The 23,792-nt window shown below is 36.3% G+C and overlaps 1 long non-coding RNA gene across 1 annotated transcript in view; it reads right to left on the bottom strand.

The window, feature by feature from the left end:
* Nucleotides 1-23,792, bottom strand: part of LOC131509100 (uncharacterized) — a 189,470-nt gene that overhangs the window by 71,900 nt on the left and 93,778 nt on the right. The window contains exon 2 of the long non-coding RNA XR_009260289.1: nucleotides 6,616-6,704. This is a non-coding gene — a long non-coding RNA (uncharacterized LOC131509100). The remainder of the gene's footprint in view (nucleotides 1-6,615; nucleotides 6,705-23,792) is intronic.

Genomic DNA, 23,792 nt, shown 5'->3' with positions numbered 1-23,792 from the left:
CTAACTTCCCTAAATCCAAAAATGTCATCATAATCCCTTTACTACCACATGTGGTATGGGATTACCTTAAGAATTAAATACTGGGCTCACAGCTAACATCATCCTCAATGGGGAAAAACTGAAAGCTTTTTCCCTGAGATCAGGAACACGACAGGGATATCCACTCTCACCGCTGTTGTTTAATATAGTGCTGGAAGTTCTAGCATCAGCAATCAGACAACAAAAGGAAATCAAAGGCATCCAATTGGCAAAGATGAAGTCAAGCTTTCGCTTTTTGCAGATAACATGATATTATACATGGAAAATCCGATAGACTCCACCAAAAGTCTGCTAGAACTGATACATGAATTCAGCAAAGTTGCAGGATACAAAATCAATGTACAGAAATCAGTTGCATTCTTATACACTAACAATGAAGCAACAGAAAGACAAATAAAGAAACTGATCCCATTCACAATTGCACCAAGAAGCATAAAATACCTAGGAATAAATCTAACCAAAGATGTAAAAGATCTGTATGCTAAAACTATAGAAAGCTTATGCAGGTAATTGAAGAAGATATAAAGAGATGGAAAGACATTCCCTGCTCATGGATTGGAAGAATAAATATTGTCAAAATGTCAATACTACCCAAAGCTATCTACACATTCAATGCAATCCCAATCAAAATTGCACCAGCATTCTTCTCGAAACTAGAACAAGCCATCCTAAAATTCATATGGAACCACAAAAGGCCCCGAATAGCCAAAGTAATTTTGAAGAAGAAGACCAAAGCAGGAGGCATCACAATCCCAGACTTTAGCCTCTACTACAAAGCTGTCATCATCAAGACAGCATGGTATTGGCATAAAAACAGACACATAGACCAATGGAATAGAATAGAAACCCCAGAACTAGACCCACAAACGTATGGCCAACTCATCTTTGACAAAGCAGGAAAGAACATCCAATGGAAAAAAGACAGTCTCTTTAACAAATGGTGCTGGGAGAACTGGACAGCAACATGCAGAAGGTTGAAACTAGACCACTTTCTCACACCATTCACAAAAATAAACTCAAAATGGATAAAGGACCTGAATGTGAGACAGGAAACCATCAAAACCTTAGAGGAGAAAGCAGGAAAAGACCTCTCTGACCTCAGCCGTAGCAATCTCTTACTCGGCACATCCCCAAAGGCAAGGGAATTAAAAGCAAAAGTGAATTACTGGGACCTTATGAAGATAAAAAGCTTCTGCACAGCAAAGGAAACAACCAACAAAACTAAAAGGCAACCAACGGAATGGGAAAAGATATTTGCAAATGACACATCGGACAAAGGGCTAGTATCCAAAATCTATAAAGAGCTCATCAAACTCCACACCCGAAAAACAAATAACCCAGTGAAGAAATGGGCAGAAAACATGAATAGACACTTCTCTAAAGAAGACATCCAGATGGCCAACAGGCACGTGAAAAGATGTTCAACGTCGCTCCTTATCAGGGAAATACAAATCAAAACCACACTCAGATACCACCTCACGCCAGTCAGAGTGGCCAAAATGAACAAATCAGGAGACTATAGATGCTGGAGAGGATGTGGAGAAACAGGAAACCTCTTGCACTGTTGGTGGGAATGCAAATTGGTGCAGCTGCTCTGGAAAGCAGTGTGGAGGTTCCTCAGAAAATTAAAAATAGACCTACCCTATGACCCAGCAATAGCACTGCTAGGAATTTATCCAAGGGATACAGGAGTACTGATGCATAGGGGCACTTGTACCCCAATGTTTATAGCAGCACTCTCAACAATAGCCAAATTATGGAAAGAGCCTAAATGTCCATCAACTGATGAATGGATAAAGAAATTGTGGTTTATATACACAATGGAATACTATGTGGCAATGAGAAAAAATGAAATATGGCCTTTTGTAGCAACGTGGATGGAACTGGAGAGTGTGATGCTAAGTGAAATAAGCCATACAGAGAAAGACAGATACCATATGGTTTCACTCTTATGTGGATCCTGAGAAACGTAACGGAAACCCATGGGGGAGGGGAAGAAAAAAAAAAAAAAAGAGGTTAGAGTGGGAGAGAGCCAAAGCATAAGAGACTATTAAAAACTGAGAACAAACTGAGGGTTGATGGGGGGTGGGAGGGAGGGCAGGGTGGGAGGGAGGGCAGGGTGGGTGATGGGTGTTGAGGAGGGCACCTTTTGGGATGAGCACTGGGTGTTGTATGGAAACCAATTTGACAGTAAATTTCATATATTAAAAAATAAAAAAATAAAAAATAAAAAATAAATAAAACGTTAAAAAAAAAAAAAGAATTAAATACTGGGCTCAACATCTAGCACCAGCAACTGTTCAGTAAGATCTAGTCCCATTGCACATTCCCAAGAAAGAATAACAGGTTTTATGTTTCTAGTTCCACCACTGGGGGAAGAAAAAACTGTGTCTTTCTATGTGTATCATATTGTATTCTTCATTCCACTCACAGCTTTCATCCATCCCAGCTAAAAAGGAAAACTTAAAACAAGATCAGAAAACAAGGCTCAATGGCCAAATCTGGCCCATCTTTTTGTCTAGGTAAATACATTTTATTTGAACACACACACGCAAACATGACAGTGTATAAACAGTAGACACCTTAAGAAAAAAATGGAACGTGAAAATGAACAATTTTAGAATCCAAAGAAATGGCATGCGGTACCGTGGCTACGGAGGCATGCAGAGGCCAATGTATTTAGCTAAACAAAATTCTTAAAAATAACTACCCCAAGGTGTTGAAATAGCTTAAGATATGACACAAACCAACAAGTATTTATTCTTGAAAAACTGCTTTGTCTTCGGGTGAGAACAGCACTAATCTGTGGCCTTTGTGTGTGCAGGTATCACCATACTCCTCCCCTTCTTCAAACTTGGTTGCTTGAGATCTGTAGCTTTATCAGAGTGCAGATGGCTGCAAAACCAACAGCTTTACTGTCAGAGAGGACAGAGTCAATTTGGAGCAGGTGGTTAAAACTTCTAGCTTTGTCAGATAAACATGGCAATTATGGTAAGAAACAAATTCCCACGGAAAACAAATGGGGAAGTCCACAGTCGTTGTGAGTGGCAAACCAGCCAGAATTTAAGAGAGATCCTAGAAGGATATAAAACTAGATAAGTTGTGTACACATCTCTGGCTGACCAGGAAACTGAACATATACAGAGGAGACTCAGGGGAATACAGAGGAAATTAAAAGGCAAGAGAGAGATTTGAGGACTGCATGAACACTGAATGTACTCTCCAACTCACACACATATCGATCACAGAAGGTGGAAGCCTTATGAACTTGACACATTTTAACAGAACCTCTGCCCACATCATTGACTGCCTCATAAGCCATGTACTCACAGGAGAAAGCCAGGGATGCCAGACTTAAAAATAAAAATCAGAATAAAAGATTTGAGCAGACATATGAGCACTTAAAAACAATGGGAAAAAGATGTCTGGAGTAAGACAAGTTACCAAAACAAAACAAAAAAAAACAGGCGCCTGGGTGGCTCAGTTGGTTAAGCGTCCGACTTCGGCTCAGGTCATGATCTCGCAGTTCGTGAGTTCAAGCCCCGCGTCGGGCTCTGTGCTGACAGCTCAGAGCCTGGAGCCTGTTTCAGATTCTGTGTTTCCCTCTCTCTCTGACCCTCCCCCCGTTCATGCTCTGTCTCTCTCTGTCTCAAAAATAAATATAAGTTAAAAAGAAATTTTAAAAAAGACCCCCAAAATCAAAAAGCCAAACAAGAAGATGCTAGAAAAATAAAATTTCGGGTTACTAAAATATATCTAAAATGTTTAGATTTCAACCAAAAATTAGGAGAAATTCAAAGAAATAGCAATTTGTTATCCACACACTTCACTAGAAATCATTTGTAATTGATCTTGGATTTTGCAGTTAGGAGACAAAGACTTTAAAGAAGCTAAGAGTATGTGGAATATTCTGTAGCTGAATGTTTCTTTGATCCTTGTGTTATTTATAAATGAATCGAATAATTTCATATATTTGGGGGATTTCCCAACTTTTTTTTCATTCTTGATTTCTAATTTGATTTTGGTTTATTTGGAGATTTTTCTTTGCATTATCTCCTTCCATTTAATTTACAATGGCTTGTTCTATGCTATAGCATAAGGTGATGAAAGTGTTCTTCACCTGGATCATAGGGATTACTGTTCAATTATATAAATTTACCAAAAATTATGAAACTGTACACTTAAAGCAGATGAACTTTATGATATGTACACTATACCCCAATAAATATGTTGAAAAAGATACAAAATGGATAGCAAGTTCCAAGAGAAAGTCACAGATATACAATATAGGAAAAGAAGATGAAATATATGTACAATAGGTGTCCTCAAAGAAGCAAAGCAAAGCAATGGAATAGAATAATCACTAAAATTGGTAACTCAAGAATGCCTCTTGAAATTAAAAAATATGTATTGAGGGGTACCTGGGTGGCTCAGTTGGTTGGGTGTCCAACTTCGGCTCAGGTCATGATCTCACGGTTTGTGAGTTCGAGCCCCACATCAGGCTCTGTGCTGATAGCTCAGAGCCTGGAGCCTGCTTCAGATTCTGTGTCTCCCTCTCTCTGCCCCTTCGCTGGTCATGATCAGTCTGTCTCTATCTCTCAATAAAGAATAAACGTTAAAAAAATTTTTTTAAATACAAAAAATAAATAACATGTATTGAAATCACATATTGAAAGGGTACAACGAGTATCTAGAAGAATTTACTCAGAACAACCAGCACCAGGATACATTTTGCAAATCCAAATATCATTGTTTGTAATAAGATCAACAAAACATATAATGTATTAGCTTACCTAATCAAGGGCAAAAGGGAGAAAACACAAAAATTAAAAATAGTAAGTGAAGAACTTTTCAAAAATCACAAAATAAAAGATATATTTGAGTATCACTGTGTAAATATACTTTAAAATCTAAATGAAATTAATTTTTTTCTTCTAGGATCCTATTTAAATTCAAGTTAGTTAACATGTAGTGTAGTATTGGTTTCAGGTAAAATAAATTATTTTTTCTTTTTTTTTCTTTTTTTCTTTTTTTTTTTAGAAAGAGAGAGAAGGAGAGAGACATGGGGGGTGGGCAGAGAGAAAGAGAGAGAGAGAGAGAGAGAGAGAGAGAGAGAGAGAGAGTATCTTAAGCAGGCTCCATGATCAGCACAGAGCCTGCTGCAGAGCTTGATCCCATGACCCTGGGAGCATGACCTGAGCCGAAATCTAAGAGTTTGGCGTTCAACTGACTGAGCCACCCAGGCACCCCAATGAAATAAGAAATATACTACTTAAAATTGACCTTGGTAAAGACAGAAAGTCTAAACAGGACAATCACCATAGAAGAAATAGAAAAAATTATAAAGACCTCACTGTGCTTCCTCACCCCAGTGCACACAATGAATCACCAGGCCCAATATTTGCACTGGGTACTCTACCAAACATTTATGTATTAGATCATTTCTATGTTACTGGAACTATTTCAGAATATGGAAAGGGAGGGAGATTTCAAACTTCATTTTTCTCTATTAAACACAACTGTATTGTTTTAGTAGGACTACATTTCAGTATTTTTAAATTTATGACTTTAATAACTTAAATGAGTTGCAATTTTCATACTATAAAATCTATCTTCATTTTAAATGTATAAACTAACAATTTTTAGTAAATTGATGAGTTCTGCTGTCATCATCACTACAATCCACTTTTTGAACATTTCCCTCACTCCAGTAAGATCCCCTTGCCCATTTAAAGCTAATCTTCATTCTGACTTCTAGCCCTAGGCACCCACTAATTTACTTTCCTGCTCTAGAGATTTGACTTTATTAGACATTTCATATAAATTAATTCATACAATATGTTGTCTTTTGTGTCTGGCTTCTTTTATTTAGCATACTGTTTTTAAGGTTTATCCACATTTTAGTATATATCAGTATTTCCCTTTTGTCAATTTAATTTCCCCGAGGAAGTATAATAGTGATTCTAAAATATGACCAAAAAATTCATCAAAAAATAAAACTGTAGACCAACATCACCTTTAAATATCAAAATAAAAATCTCTAATGAAGTATTTGCAAACAGGATCCCACCATATTATTAATAGAACTAAGGAGAAGGTCTATATGATTATTTTCCTGGATACAGAAAAAACCTTTGCAAAAATTTAACACCATTTATTTAAAAAAACTCAACAAAACTGGAATTTATGGGTACTTTAATATGATAAAATATATATGCTTTAACCAAAAAGCCAGTCCCTTAATGTGAAAATAGAAGCTTTCCAACCAAAGATGCCCACTGCATTAATCTTAGCCTATTATTGTTTCAGAGGATATCAGTCAAAGCACCCAGAATCATACAAATTGGAACTGGCATTCCTTTTCAGATGACATGATTGTATATCTTCAAAACTAAAAAGAATCAATAGAAAAGCCACCGAAAACAATAAGAAAAATTAATGAATTTCAGGTGTGTTCATTTCCATTCCTGCTGTAACAAATTACCATAAAATAGTAGCTTAAAACAACAAAAATGTGTTACCTTATAGTTCCGGGTCTCACTAGGTTAAAATCAAGGTGTTGGCAGGACTACATACCTTCTGGAGCCTCTAGGGAAAAATTAATTTCCTTGCTTTTTCCAGCTTCTAGAAGCCATCCTCATTTCCTTGCTTGTGGCCCCTTCTATCTGCAAAGCCAGAAATAGCAGTTCAAGTCTTTCTCACACCATACCTTTCTAACAATGACTCTCCAACTCCCTGCCTCCCACTTCTGTTCTTATGAAACTCTTGAAATTACATTGGCCTCACCTGTATAAGTAGGATAATCTCCCTATTTGAAGGTCAGTTGATTAGCAATCTTCATTCTATCTGCAACCTTAACTCCCCTTTCCATTTAACCTAGCATAGTCACAGATTCCAAGGATTAGAATGCATACTTTTGGGGGGTGGGGGCAGGTAAGGACTCTGCTTACCCCAGGAGGTTACAAAATCAACTTACAAAAATCAAAAGTAGTCATACATAAAAACCAAAAGTGGAAGAAGAAAAGAGGAGGGGGGAAGAGGAAGAGGGAAGGAAATAATGGAAGAAAAGCAAGAGAATCAAAATACATTCATCACAGCAAAGAGAAAAAAAATACATTGAACATAGATTTAACAAGAAATACATAAAATATTTATGAGGAAACTAGAAAATACATAAAAACACAAAAGAAAACTTGGATAAATGGAAAATGTATCATGTTTCAAATAGGAATGTTCAATGTAAAAATGACAGTTCTTCTTAATTTATATACTGTATTTAGTATAACCCAAGTAAAAAAAAATAGCACTATGTATCTGTCTGGATCTAGAGAATATAATTATAGGGTGTAATTTGATGAATAAACAGGGGAAGGTAACCTTAAAAACCTGGGAAATGAAGAACAACAAAAACATACAATAAAGCCTATGTGATTAAAATTGTATGATATTGGCTCATGAATAGATGGAATGTATTACTTATCTATTACTGTGTAACAAATTTCCCCAAATTGATGAGCTTAAAAAAATATATTTATTATCTCATAACCTCAATGCCAGGAATCTAATGGCTGCTTAGCTGGGTGGTTCTGGCTTATGGTCTCTCATGAGGCTGCAGTCAAGTCATTGGTTGGGGTTGCAGTCATCTGAAGTTGAGCCATCTATGCACATGACATGGCAGCTAGCTTCTTCCAGATTGAGTATGAGAGAAAATGAAGGGGAGAGAGACAGACAGAAAGAGGCAAAACCCAAATCCAAGATGGAAGCCACAGTCTTCTATTGCCTAATCTTCAAAGTGACATACCATCATTTTTGCCATACAATATTGTTTAGAGGTAAGTCACTAAGTCTAGTCCTCATGCAAGGGCAGGGAAATTAAGTTCCACCTCTTGGAACAGGGGTCGAGTATCAAAGAACTTGTGGTCATAGTTTTTAAATTACCACAAAGACAGATGTAAGATGTAGACAATACAGAAATAAACACAACTGCATGTGTGAATGTAATATCTAATAAGTATATACTATATGAATAACATATATAATATGTAATAATTTGACCTCTCAAATTGGTGTAAAGGAAATGGAAATTTTAATAAGTAGTACTGGGGCAACTGGGTAGCTATGTATCCATTGATCCCTCTTGTAGGAATCTATCCCAAAGCTACACTAACAAAAAATGGGAAAATACATTTGCACAAGGATTACTTATAGTATAAAAAAGAAAAAAGTGCCTCTTAATAGAATAGAAACAAATAGAAATAGAGTGAACTATTTATGGCAGCTCCATATAATAGAAGATTATACAGCCATAAAAAAGAATAAAGAATCTCTATACTCTACCAAGAAGTGATTTGTAAGAATATTAAGGGACTAAAAGCAAGGTGGAGGAAAGTGTGTAGAGTATGCAATTATTTTATCCCATAAAGGGGGCATACAAATATGTGTGTTTGAGTATCATACCGAAAAGAATGACTCAGGAAATGTGGTCACCTAAAGTAGAAGGGAGAGAATAGGGGAAAGCTTATGGTCTTTGAATGTACCTGCTTATGTTGATTTTATTTTGTAACACTTTTATAGGATAGTATAAAATTTAACTGAAAAAGAAATTCTTAACTATTGAAAAGAACATGAAAATAAATAAACCTTAATGTACACCAAGCTGTTGGAATAACTACAAAGGAGAAGCTATGATAAGTGGCTTTAAAACCCAATAATTTGACTGCATGTCCCTAGTGGGAAATACAGAACTGCAACAAATTCTTAAACTGTTTTTCTGTAATCATATTATTGGTCTTAACATTTACATTGGCATTCTGAGATAGTCGTGTGCATATTAGAAGAAGATACTTTAATTCTATTATTCCTGATCTCATTGAGAACTAGGCTCCTCAGGTTATGAGAAAGTAAATATAGATATAGGATCAAAGAAATTTTTTAGATTCCTGATGTTCCAAATTTGAATTGAAAAATCAATATGAAGCCATGATATATTTTACCTTAAAAATAAAAAGGAGCAGTTCCCTGAATCAGAGGCCATTAAACTAAAGAATGTGCATTCAAGTATAGATGGGTAAATCACTGAGGCCAGTGACTTGGAGACAGGAATCAATAAACTTTATATTTAGACAAGACATTTGGCTTTGGTTATTATCCAATGCACTTGATAGAAAGTAAATAGACTGGAAATCTTAATAGTACAGAGAATTATATTACTTAAGAAATCCTAAGACTGGATAGAAAAGACTGCGATTCCAAGTTTAAAGTAATTCCAGGCCACCAAACTTGCCCCAATAGCAAGTCTCCTGTCAAAGCTGTGCCACCTCCAAGAAGGATGTACTCCCCAATTTCCACCTTAGGTGAGGCCAGGGAATTCAATGAACAAGTCTCTCAGAGGCAGATATAAAAGCTGTGAGATAAGGGGCTCATTCATTAGAGTATGGAGGCTTCATGAACACATGAGGATTCTTTTAAGCAAAATTTACGAACTTTAAATAGTAAATCTCCAACTCAATATCTATGATTGTTTCTATAATAGCAATATGGAACAGATTACTATTCCTCATAGGAGAAACAAGTATTTGTCCATGAAGGGAAGCATACAGTGAAAATAAGAAAGCCCACGTTTGTCAGGAAATCAGTGAAGCAGTCATTGACCACACAATAGAATTTATATGGTTCTGCCTGTATTGATGCAGGAAATGCATCAATAAACAGGAAAAACTGAAATGCAAAATGAGTAATTATGTAGAAAACGTAGGTTGTGTACAGAGGTATTTTTAGTATTTGAGGACAAAAATATGAACCTGAGGAACAAACAGTAGAGCCCGAATTCCCATATACTGGTAGATTCTTTTTTTCACTTTGGCCAGTATTTGGCCAGTATTTAACTTCAAGACAAATTAAATTTGAAAAACTATGTTTATTCAAACATTTAAATGTTCATGCTTTAAATATTTTACTGTGTCTGGGATTTTCGAAAGGATACCGGATAACTTATTTTTATGTGTTTAAAATGCAAGCCAAAATACACATAAATACTGCTAATGAAATTTGGGAATCCTGCATTTATGTAATTAAAGCTCCACAGGTCCTAAAAATCCTCAATTCAAAACCACCTCCTTTCCAAATTTAGGTTATATCTCCTGACATGAATCAATTACCCTGTAACTCCCTTGATTACACAAAACCTTGTTTACCTAAATGTTTTGCTGTCCCCAAACATTTCTGATAAATAGTGTTATACAGTCTGATATGCACCTTGAGTTACACGCATTATGAATCAGAATCATTTCCTGCACACCTGTCACCCTGACATTACTTGACTATGGAGTCAATGAATGTGCAGTCAACATCCATTGGAAATGCAAATAATTGTAAAAGATTGGCTTGTGCTGCTAGTCTTATTTATCATCGGTTCTTCCACCCAAGAATATAGGAAAGGTTTTATTTGAAGTTATACACCTTAAGGGTTGGAACCAGTCTGGAATTGGAGGTCCTTAAAAAGCTCTATATTTGATCAGTTGTATGAAAAGACTTATTCTGTATTTTTCTTTCTCTTAGCTGTTTGTGAAGGAGGGTTTTTGTTTTGTTTCGTTTTTTTCTTGCAGTGATAATGCTGTCATCATCATTACACCTAAAGAACAGTCGGTCAATAACAAAATTATGTAAGTGAATTGTCACTAAGAAATGTTTTAATATCCCCACACCCCCAAAAATATATGAGAGTTTTAATTAATGGAAGGACAGGATCTGAGTAACCCATAAGGCAAATCTTCACTTCAAAGGGATACTATAGTCAATACAATGCTTGCAAGATATTGCTATTTCATTATTTACAGCACTAGAGATTTAAAATAAGGGATTCATATGGTCTGGGGAGATTTAACCAGGTTCTTCTTCAACAACTGAGAACAGACTATATAAATGTACACTCTTCCCTACAAATATTATTTTTTTAAAAAGTCTTATTCTCTGTATATTTCTAGAATCAAGGAAGCTAGTCCACTTTACTTGGGACACACCATGAGATTTATTTTCTAAAAAGAGAAATAAAAATAGACATTTAATCCTTAAATCACCAGAGGGTCTGGTTTATTAATATTAATACACATAAACATTTAAGAAAACTAACAAAATGTAAGTAATGTGATAAATTCAAGTCAAATGTGTTTATAGTTTTTAATGAAATAAAACACTCATTCATACATTCATCAATTTGGAAAACATTTCCTGATTGCTGTAGCTGGTAGTCACATATCAAAGTTCAGGAGGAATATAAGTTTATTTACCTCTATCAAGGAGTTAGTTTATGAAATTGTCCAGGGCTGGCTAGACAAATCCAAATCTATAGGATAGGCTGCCAGAAAGGGCAGGCTGAAACTCTTGGGTAGAAGCAAACACCACAGTTCAATACAGTCCACAGGAAGAAACTTCTTCAGGTCTGCTATTAAGGCCTTTAAACCAATTAGATCAGCTCCACTCAGATTCTCGAGGATAATTTCCTTTAGATAAAAAGTCAACTGATTGTAGATGTTGATCACATCTTCAAAATACCTTCAGAGCTATACCTAGATTCCTGCTTGATTGAATAACCGAATACTTACGACCTAGCCAAGCTGACACATAAAACTATAATCTCTGTACTGAACATATAAAAATAAATAACTATGGTCTGTAATATGAGGACACTCAGAGTTTACTGGAATGAAAACATATTGGCTTTCCACATTTATATGAGGGTTGGAACACATTTTTTGATGAATACAAATACTTCTAGAATTTGTACGAATTATCTGTTGTAGTGACACATAAAAAAAAAACAAAACCCTGAAGTGAAAAGTCCAGCTCGCCTATTTGTGCATAAGAACCACTGGAGGTCAGAGAATAATGCACAAAACAAGGAACTGAGAACACCTGGGTCTGCTCCCCTGTATGCCATCAGCTCTCTATATGATTTCGAGTATTCACTTAACCTCTGTGACCCTCAATTTATCTGTTAGAACTAAAACTGGTGTACAATAAAGGCTCTACACCCTAATTCAAGTTCCTTTGTGGACAGGTGGGAAATAGAAACAAGCCATGCAAATTGGGTATATGAAAATAGAGAGTATTTAAATTTTCCATCAAATCACATTGGGGGAATCAAGTTACCAGTTTGCTTTATCTATAACTCATGTTCTCTCAAGTTCTTTAATCGTATTTTATAAAATATAGATTTTCAAAATTATGCCTGCATTTATAAACAGACAAAAATCTACATCCATACCATTTATTGCATAATGAGTGGCAGGCAAGATTGGAGAGAGGAGCATCTCTGTTTTGTTACAGCAGATGGGTATTATTCTTATAGCTAAAAAGTATTTTTAAATTTTATAACAAAAATGTAGAAGTGAGAGAAAAGAGATTACCTTATCGGGTAATCTTATAAACACAGAATTCTGTGAAAATGGAGTCTGAATGGGACAGTTTGTTATTTGTATTAAACATTGCACATCGTGATGAACTTATGTGTTAAGGACCTAATGCCTCTTTCAAGAAAATTAAAGATATTTCTAGCAAAGGCAATCTTTGCAGTTCCGAGGTGTTCAGCTTCGGTGGAGGTGATGTTCCTGTGTTCTGGGAAGGCTCATGCAGAGGTTTCTCCCAGCCTGTATGTGTGGGGAAAGCCATTCTGAAACAATAGAACAATTGCTTACTAACTACAGATATCTGGGAGCCTTCAAGCAGTAGCAAGCAGCTACAAACCTCACCTATGATCTTTATCGAAATTAAATTTTTGTGGTCTCTTCTCATATAGTCCTTTTCCCAAAACCAATTTACATAATTTGGTATAATTTGAAGTGATTGACACAGGTTGATAATTGTTGGGGTAGAAACTAGACCCTCATAGTAGCTAAGTCTCAAAGGCAAAGGTTAGAATCCAGCAACTGGTAGTGTGGGTCGAATTGATATTAGTTTAATAATCTGTAAACTATGCAAGAAAATGTAATTGTCCTACATTACAAGAGTAGTCCTTCCACTGCACAGTTTATTCAAATGTATAATCTAAATAATTGAGTACTTCTGCCTACAATAGAGCATTTCCTCAAATGCAAACACCATTTAATAGACAGTTAAATCCAAACAGATGGATAAAAGATGCCAGAATATAATTGGTTTGCTTTTGATTATTTCATTGATACCAATTTACTTAACGAGTAAGTCTGGACAAGGTAGGATTTATTGTCACAGAATATTCAGTTTTACAGAGAGGAGTTAAGGGATTCAGTGATCCTCTTTCAACCTCAACACATGAAAGCTTGGGAAGAAATGAAATCTCGACCAAATGTTTGGCTTTGTCTTTCTTAGAGCTGACAATACAAACATTTGATGATACCAAAGTCTATCTTCTTGGTACTTGAGATCTTCTTAAGGGTTTCTGGGTTTCACAGTAGATATTAAGCTACTACAAATTCTTTTGAATAGCTGGAGAATATCAATTTTAAAAATATGAGAAGTAATTATTGATGATTGTTTAAAAAAACATACATTTCCATGTCTTAAATTATTGTATTTTAAGGGATTTTGGATTTTTTTTAAGTGTCTCAAATTAAACCTGAAATTTGACAGAGCATAGCAGTGAAATCTCAATCTCTCTCTCTCTCTCTCTCTCTCTCTCTCACACACACACACACACACACACACACACGAAAGAGAATGGCATCATCTCCATTTTACAATAAGAAAGTTGGTTGGACTCAAGTTGACTGAGTAGTTCAAAGCTGCAGAGTTAACCAATGATGAAGCCTAGATTCCAATCTCTTCTGTCTCATTGTGAAAATCAGTGCTCTTTCAAAAGCAATAATGTCAGCATTGTTCTGAAACTTCTTAAAGACTCTTGAAATAGCCCTGTGTCTTATAGTTGAAGATTTCAATTGTTTTTGAGTCTTACTTTTTGGTTAGCAAACCAGCCCAAAGGGTTAAACATAACTATTATTTTTAATGGCTTTTATCTATCAGAAGATTATGTGCTCTGCCCTCTTATGTAAAATCCACTAGATCTGACTGTGCTTAATCCTATTTTGTACCCAGTAAGCACAAAATTAAAAAATAGGGGCTTTAAAAATCACTAAGTGATTCCTTAGATTTATTTCATTGTGTTTTTTTTTTTTAATTTAAACAGTAGTGGTTGTATTTAAACTTGATAACAAAAGCATATAAAGATAAAACGTAAGAATGAAAATAATTTCAAATATCTCCCTTTCCCTTCCTGTCAACATAAATTTTTCCAAAGTTACATAATATAAATACAAATGTTCACTTAAATGTTTAGATGACCATTGTCCATGCCAAAGCCAGACTCATTGAAGTTCCATGGATTGTAAGCAATACTGATTGAAAAATGTCTGTTAAACACATCTATTTATTCCTAATAAATGTCCATTTCATTGAAAAAGATGCAAAAGGAAATTCTTCACTCTAATAGAAGAGTGTTTTCTATTTAGAAGATAGTCTTCTAATATTATACTATTTAGATTTCAAAACTTTCTTCTATTTATTTTATTTTTTTTAATGTTTATTTATTTACTGAGGAAGAGAGACCCCATGTGTGCAAGTGGGGAAGGTGCAGAGAGAGAGAGGGAGAGAGAATCCCAAGCAGGCTCTGCACTGTCAGCATACAGCCTGAGCGAGACAGGATCTCACAAACTGTGAGATCATGACCTGAGCCAAAATTAAGAGTTGGATGCTTAAGAGACTGAACCACCCAGGCAGCCCAAAGCTTTCTTTTAAAATAGGCATGTGTCTTTATTATATGAACAAATATTCTGTAATATACTTATATTTATTGGAAAAGTAATATATGTTGGTTGTATGAAATTTGAAACATGCAGAGAAGTGCAAAAAGAAAAAAATTTACCTTATGTATCAAAACTATCATTTGATGCCTAATTTTATTTGCAAGTTTCTTTATTTGCTTAGCAATGCTTAAGAAGTTATTTTTTTATAATCATAAATATTTTTCTACAGTATTTTTTCAAGGGACATATATATACATAGTAATTATATATATATAATATATGTAATTGTATATATTATATGTATAATATATATAATTTCCTTATTTGGCTCAAATGTAACTGCTTTAACCCATCTTTTATTTGAGATATCATGTTCTAAATGTTATATTGGCACAAAATTATATCCTTCGGATGATTTTCTACAAGTAGAACTTTGGATTCAAATTTGAATTACTTTTTTATGACATTGTATTCACATTGCAAAATTATCTGCCAACAAGGTTATATGAATTTTCACTCACAACTATATGAAAATTTCTTCAAATTCTTGTCCACATAGACTCATATACTTTTATGTTAGTTCTAATTGATGACATGCTTGTCTGTGGGGCTGAAGCATTTACTACTTTGGTCATAAAAAGACATAGGCATGCTAACTGCACCTGAAAATTGAGGAAAGATGTACTTACCTCCTTAAGAGCCACAGGACTAAAGACTTGTTTCCTCCCTTTTTGACATACAAAGAATGAAAGTCTTTATAAGCCTACTTTTCATATCTTTCTCTAACTATGTCACTGTGCTTTCCAGAGAAATACAAACATCAGGAAATTGTTTCTTTACTGTATTACTATGCACTGGTTGGCTTTTATGTGTATATCGGAGATGTGCGTGCATGTTTGCATATATGTGAGTCTGTGGCTGTATGATGTGGTTAAGATAAAGGGAATGAAAATCTTCCAGTTTTAAAGTTTTACTTTTTTTAATTGACCAAATACTATGAACTTAATCAAATTTGTAACATTTTATTGGTGCACTGACAGTTTTCCAAGATGATATTTTTTATCTTTGCAAGGAGTTTTATGTGTAACAACACCAAAACTAATCACTTTTTCCCCAGATTTGTTTCTAAAGTTGCTTATTAGCAATTTGTAAGGATTTTTTTAGTGAAAATGTTCCAGGGGTTTTATTACCATTAATCTTTTTTGAGGGTGTGTATAATTCATCTCACCAGCCATCAGAATTCCCAGAGGGTAAATTACTCTAGAGATCTCTGTGCCCTCACACTGTATCAAATTGACCTGCTTCTTGTTTGCCATTTTTGTGTACTACATTGCTTATTTAACAAGAAACAGAATGATTGTAATTCTGAGAAGGTCCTTTGATAGTAGTTTTGACACTCTGCCTGAATAATGACCCTCATTATGGTGCCCGTGACAGGCTCTGAAAGTCCTGATTTATGAATATATCACAGGTTCAGCATTAGAGCTCCCCCTACTCACTTACTTCTGATATAGACTGAGATATGGACAAAGTCCTTTGAAATATAGAGAGGCTGAGATAATTGCACGATTATGACCATTCAAATCATCTCTTTCCCTGATTTAACAAAGCTCTGCCATTTAATTTTGATTGTCTCTGAAGTTATTAGGAACCTCTGACAAAATGTTTATTAGAAGAATGTGTTTCAGAGAAACTGCTGGCGACAAAGGTGGAAGTTATCCTTACTTTTCTGGTCCTAAGCTCCAGCTAAATTTCTATTGCAAATACTCATTAATGGTTGATGTGATAATAGACTGTTAGAAGCAAGATTAGCTAAGAGCAAAAAGTCTGTGTCCTCGATAAAACAAATTACAAGACACTCTGTAAACACTTTTTTTGGTGCAGAATGTTGTTGATTTATTGTTTCCTCTATAGTGATTATTTAAATAAATGTAGCTAATTTAGTTCATTTGCCAAACTGTGTAATTTTGTTCTTTGTGAAGGGGTTATATGTAAAAGCCTCAAGGAATCACATCCCCATTAATCTTTTTACAAGTGCAATAAATAAATAAAGAGACATGGTTTAATTTTGCCACTTAGAAGATATTTAAATAGCAGTGGTGGTAAACTGATTTCTTTTTCTCCTGTTTGAAAAAGCTGTAAATGCACTTTTTCTTGTTAATAGTTTAATGAAATGCAAGAAAACCCCAGTACAACTGTTTTTATTGAGGGTATAAGAAACAAAGGATTTTCACTCATGTGCTGCTCTGTACAATGACCTTTAAAAAATGTTGTTCTTCTCATGCTTTTCTACTCATAATATTTAAAAAATATCTTCAGTGCCAGTGAAGTATTATAAGGATATATTATTTCAGAAAAAGGAATGAAATATGGTACTTTTCAAGATTAAAAAATAAATTCACGATTGTTTTTCTACATATCCCTTGCTCACCAGTAATAAGGAGATAAGTCTCATGATTTCATTAGAAGTAGGGGAGAGCTGAAGATTCTCTCTAGGTATTCTCAGCTGATTCCTTTTGAGACTATCATCATCAGATGACCCTCGAGATTAAAAATACATAGTTACTAAGGGCAGTGGTTGAAAGTTAATTTTAAATGAAGCCTGGTAATGACCTGGAGTAAATTTAATAAGGGCCCTTCATTTCATAGCAAAAGCAGTCACTTAAAACATAATAAGATGATTCTGAAATCTTTAAACAAAGTGATCAGATTGAATTCCTTTTAGCAAGCTGAAAATTTTCAAAAGCTTTTTTACATCTCCAAAGCCTTTATTCTTAATTCATTAACATATTTTTAGAAAGTCTATTTCTAAAGGGGAAAATGTTTGCCACCCCTGCAGTGGAGGTGTCATTAATGAAATGGATCTTTGAGACACTTCCATCACCTGTTTCATTGTACATTTCTGTAAAAAATTCCGAAGATGAGTTCTCCTTCCTTTGCTTTCCTGCTAAAGTGGGCCTCATACAGAAGTGTACTGTGGTTGTACAAAAGTATTTTAGAGCATAACAAAACCTTCTAGACCTTAATAACTATACATGACTGATCTGTCCTCTCTAGCAAGGTTAACCGTTTCTCCCAAGGAGTTAAGTGGCATATAAACTATTGTTCACACCATTTGTGTTAACAGTATCGGATGACCTCAAATGCTGTGGTGGCCATACGAGGTACCTGCACAATGCATTCATCAACAAAGGGAAAAGGACCACAGGAGCAGAGCGGACTTTAAGTGTATTAGGACTCTATAAGGATAAATGCCTAACCTCACTCCACAGCAAAAAGTAATTACAGAGCCATTGTTTCTATAGCGTTAATATTTTTTTACAGTTCTTTAGAAATATGTGCTATCTAGTTCTTGAGTTGACATCTGTACTGTATTATGTTTTATACCAAGCACCCTGACTAAATTGTAGAGCAATCAAATAACTGTGAGATCATTTTGCTCTTACAGGAAATCAACAACAGATAGAAAATATAGGTAAAGGAACAGTTTAAATCTAGGAGTTAATTTTTATGCTTCAATTATCTAATTAACAATCGTCTAAACAGCCAAATTTTAGAGCTTTATCACTCCTAAAATTGAATGCTCCACTTAGAGTATATCATTCTTTCACATATATTCACAGACTCTTCCATTTGTATTTTTATAATGCATTTTTATAAATCTTTCTCCATGTGCCTCCCTTACCACTCTTAAATATCCTCACCTTATTCTACCTATGCCTTGATGCATGTGCTACTGAGAGAGAAGCAAAACATTTGTGTTTACACACACACACACACACACACACACACACACACACACACACAGATCATTAAGAAGTTAAGACAAATGCTTGGTGGCCCCTTCAGTAAATACCATCAAGTAGCACACAAACAGAAAACTATGAAATGACAGATAATATTGGGGCAGATCAAGTAAACACATTTGCACGTTCAGGGAAGTAGTGACATTTAGCCTCACAGACACAATTAGTACTTATCAGAAGAGTATGAAAGTTGGTGCTTTAAATTAATCAACTCTGTATCTCCCCCTCAAAGGAACCAGACACAGCATCTTCAGTCTTTACGTCCTCCTGGATGAGGGAGGAACAGGATGTGGTAGCTGTGTGGGAAAATGGAGTGCACCTCCTGGACCCATAGCTGTCTTTCAGGGACCCTAGACATTTCAATGTGTTCAACTCTTAATAACTTCTCTATACTTTGGAGTTTACTGACAGCAAAACATACAGCCTGCATTATTAAATACTACTAATCATTCTACAAAACACAGTACTCCAGTAAGAATAGGATGTTCCAAAGTAAATTTATATCATATAAGTGTTATCGCATGAATTTGGTGATAAGTGGTATTTTTTTAAGTTCATTAATTTAGAGAGAACTGTGCACATGTGCCTGCACATAGTGAGGGTGGGCAAAGAGGGGGAGAGAATGCCAAGCAGGCTCCCCGATTCCAGCACAGAGCCCGGCGCAGGGCTTGATCTCACAACTGTGAGATCATGACCTGAGCCAAAATCTAGAATCAGAAGCTTAACTGACTGAGCCACCGAGGCACCCCAGTAACTGGTATTTTTACCTGAATACAAACCAAGTAACAGAGCTGTGCTTCATCCTGGTAGATTGTTTTTATAAAACACTAATTACTATTACAAAATGGGTAGAAATGTAGATAAGGAAGAAGCAGGGAATCTATGATAGGAGGCAGAATATATTCTCTGAGGAGTTTTAGGTTAATTATAGGTTTTGCATCATTTGGAGACAATTTTGCTTGTGTTTCTGCTTCCTGATACATGCTTTGGAAGATTTACACTCATTTAAATGGATTAGATAGACATATGACTGCTGAGATATGATGTACTTTAATAGTAACTTTCTGCAAAATAAGTCTTCCTTACAAAAATTTCCTCTCTTTTATTCAATGCAATACAACTCATTTTAATATTTTATTTAGGTGCTTTTCATATGCCCGTGTGTTTTGTTTTGTTTTGTTTTGTTTTTTTAACACATTTATTTCTGAGAGAGCATGAGTGGGGTAGGGGCAGAGAGAGGGAGACACAGAATCGGAAGCAGGCTCCAGGCTCCAAGCTGTCAGCACAGAGCCCAACGTGGGGCTTGAACTCATGAACCATGAGATCATGACCTGAGCCGAATTCAGTTGCTTAACTGACTGAGCCACCCAGGCGCCCCTATACGCCAGCACGGTTAAACCAAGAATTTAACTAGTAATTTAAATGCATGTATAAGGTGCAGAAACAGCATTGAGACTATATAGACAACTTCTATTAATCTACAAATTCTATACATTAACTGAGTACAGGGACAATGCCATAAAATAGTAACCATCTGGTCTGAGTTTTGAAGACTGAATAGGAGTTCTCCATATCACCACATTAGGTGAAGACACATCTGGTTCAGAGAAAGAGAACCATGACCTTCAAAGATGCCAGAGCATGGAAAGCATGTCTTTGGGGACTCGCAGATAGTTGGAACATGTAGGATAAAACTACAGAGGGTAGGGAGAGTCACAGGGGATGAGGCTGAGAATAAATAACAAGAGCATATGAAGAGTACTTGTTTGCTAAGCTAAAGAGCTTGCACTTTATCCTAGAGTTGGTAGCCAGTGAAATATTTAAGGAGTCACCTGATTAAATTTGTGTTTATAAGAGCAGGAAGAATAAATTGGAAAAGGAAAAGACTAGAGTCAGGGAAGCCAGAGAGGAGAGAATTGCAAGGCCAAGGAAGAGAAGATAAGGACCAGACCCAGTGCCCAGAGAATGGAGATTAGAGATTTTTAAGGAAATAAAGACAGTACAAAAGTATACAGAGTAACTTCAGATTCACGAGATTGCCTTGCTTCTGTCATGACCCACCTATTCCTAATGTTTCGAAAATATGGATCTGAATTCAATGGGACACTGTTAAAGGATGTTAGGATCAACATGAGATGATCAGACCTGCACCACACTGAAGTCAAATGAGAAAGAGTGGCAGGAAATGAAGCATCTTGTCACTTGCCTCCTGTGGCTTTCTCAATATGTACCCTCCATTTCACCCATGTTGGCTTATTCTCTCTGGCCATTCAACTTGAACTACCTATTTCCTGTTTTTGAAGTCTTCCCTTCTTTTCACTGTTTGGTATTTTTCTTTTTATCCTCAACGTCTTGCCTCAAGCACCATCTTCTCTGTGAAGGCTTCCTTGATGCCCTGCCATCCCTTCAGGCAAAACTGGGTCTTCCTTTTACTGGCTGCTGTTGTACCCAGTGCACACCTTTATTGGAGTGTATAAACATACTATATTGCGACTGCCCCTTAGTTACCAGATTATACAGTAGACGATTAATGAAGCTGAATGAATGACTGGAGTGAATGGCAAGCAGAGTAAAAGCCAATTGGAATCCAGGAATAAATTCACGGCCATGTGTTTTCTTTAGTGTGATCTTTTGTTATAGCCTGAACTCTCTCCTCTTCAGCATCAAATCCATACTGCTTCAAGACTGGCCTTGCAAAACCGGTCTTAAGAAAGTGTACCGGGTGCCTGAGTGGCTCAGTTGTTCAAGCACTGGACTCTTGATTTCGGCTCAGGTCATGATGTCATAGTTCATGAGATCAAGCCTCCTATTTGGGCTCTGCACTGACAGCATGGAGCCTTCTTGGGATTCTCTCTTTCATTCTCTCTCTGCCCCTCCTCTGCTTGTGTGTGCATGTGTGCTCTCTCACTCTCTCAAAATAAATGAATTAAAAAAAAAAAAGAAAGAAAGAAAAGAAAGGTATAGGGGCACCTGGGTGGCTCAGTTCATTAAGAGTCTGACTCTAGATTTCTGGTCAGGTCATGATCTCGTGGTTTGTGAGTTTGAGTCCCACATTGGGCTCCGTGCTAGCAAAGTAGAGCCTGTTTGGGATTCTCTCTCTCTCTCTCTCTGCCCCTCTCCAGTCTCTCTCCCTCAAAGTAAATACACTTTAAAAAAAAAAAAAAAAGAAAGGGTATAAACTTTCAGCTGTAACATAAATAAAGTGTGAGGATCTGGTGTATTGATTGCTGAGTCTAGTTGATAACACTGCATTGTACAATTGAGGTTTGCTGGGGAAAGTGAGGCTTAAGTATTCTCACACACACACACACACGCACTCAAAAAAAGAAACAAAATAAAACCCAGAGGGATAACTATGTGAAGTGACGGGTATGTTAATTAACTACATGGGGGGATCCTTTTTTCACAATGTATACATATGTCATATGTACACTTTAAATATCTTATATCTTACCATTTTATTTGTCAATTATACCTCAATAAAGCTGGAAAAAATATTTTTCAGGTGGTTATTTAAATGTAAGATAAAAAACTAACATTATAAAAAGAGAAATCGTGGGGCGCCTGGGTGCCTCAGTCGGTTAAACGTCCGACTTCGGCTCAGGTCACGATCTCGCGGACCATGAGTTCGAGACCCGCATCGGGCTCTGGGCTGACAGCTCAGAGCCTGGAGCCTGCTTCCGATTCTGTGTCTCCCTCTCTCTCTGCCCCTCCCCCGTTCATGCTCTGTCTCTCTCTGTCTCAAAAATAAATAAAAAAGTTAAAAAAAAAAAAAAGGAGAAGTCGTTGATTAAGATGTGGATACAGATATAGAGAATGTGCTGAAGTCACTAAAGAAGGTCCTGAGGAAGAACCTGGTGACAAGGAGGGAAGAGGGTGACAGGAGAAATTATAGTGAATTTCAAAGGAGCAAGGGGTGTGACGCCACGGTGTCTGGACACTTATGTAGAAATCACAGTGGTGGCCAATGGCAATGACAGTCTCCTTCCTTAACCCATGAGACCCCAAGGCCAGGAAAATACACTACCAATGGAAACAGTCATGAAGATTATGGTGCTTTCCGGGGGAAACTTTTTTACTATGGAGAAACCGACAACTTTAAGGAAATTTTTGATTATATGGAAGTGATTTTCAGCACTAAAATATGGTTTACTGGAGACAGAAGAAAGTCCATGGGGGTGTGGGAGTGACAGGCAAAAGGTTTTAGAGAGAAGGTAAGTGAAAATGGAAAAGGGTAGGAATCTGCAGGTCCTGAGCTGACTTGAGGTGTGGCAGGGATACTCTTGAGATGAAGGAGAAAGGAGAGAGGGTGGTAGTCCTGTGGGTCTTCTGTGTAACGACAAAAATCAGAAATTCTATCATTGAAAGGATGCATAGAACTAACCAACTTCCAGGTTCAAACTGATACTGCTTTACAGCACTGAGTTCTGTTCTTTCCTTACCGAGTTCAGGTTTTTCTGAAGTGGGGAGTGGCTGGGAGGGCTGTGTGGAGAATGAAATAAAGGGCAATGGCTTAACTGAATCTTAAAAAGACTTTTCAAATGGTAATAATTAACAGATAGCTAAAGGACAGTCATCACCTAGGAGCTCAAGTGATTAAATAATCCGTCTAGATTTTAACTAAAAGCTAACTGAAAAGAGAAATAAGTTTGATTTCTTTTCTCTCTGCAATCACTGCACGTTATGATTTTAGATTCTAGCTAAAATTTTTCTGGTGAATTTTGTATCACTTGCAGTAAAATGGAAAACTGCCTCCTTGCAACTTCCTCTCTTGCAATGTCATTGATGGAACGCCCCAGTGACTCATCCTTTCGCATTCTCATCTTTCATTTATGTTAAAAGAAAATTAACCTTCGTTCCCTGGAAGAAGGCTTGGTTGCCAGAAATCATGAGCTAAACATGGAATTTATTTTCTACCATCAAGAAGTGAGTTCTCTGCTCCCGCTATTCTCCAGACCTCAGATAATGGCTCGGTTACCCTTAGTGCTAACTTTGCTGGTGGCGGTGGAACTGCCCCTAGGGCTGCTGTAGGGTCAGGCTGCTGATGGCCTGTCTTTTTCTCCCAGGTGTTATTGATGAAGAATAATCCTCAACTCCCTGTGATTAAAGAGCCAGAGCTGAGATCCCTGCATTTTCTCACCTCATCTCTGGAACCCCCATAAACGGTGTTAGA

The sequence above is a fragment of the Neofelis nebulosa genome, chromosome 4 (assembly GCF_028018385.1).
Source record: "Neofelis nebulosa isolate mNeoNeb1 chromosome 4, mNeoNeb1.pri, whole genome shotgun sequence".
Classification (NCBI taxonomy): Eukaryota; Metazoa; Chordata; class Mammalia; order Carnivora; family Felidae; genus Neofelis; species Neofelis nebulosa.
The sequence above is the reverse complement of the archived record's forward strand: the minus strand, read 5'-3'. Positions and strand labels throughout refer to the sequence as shown.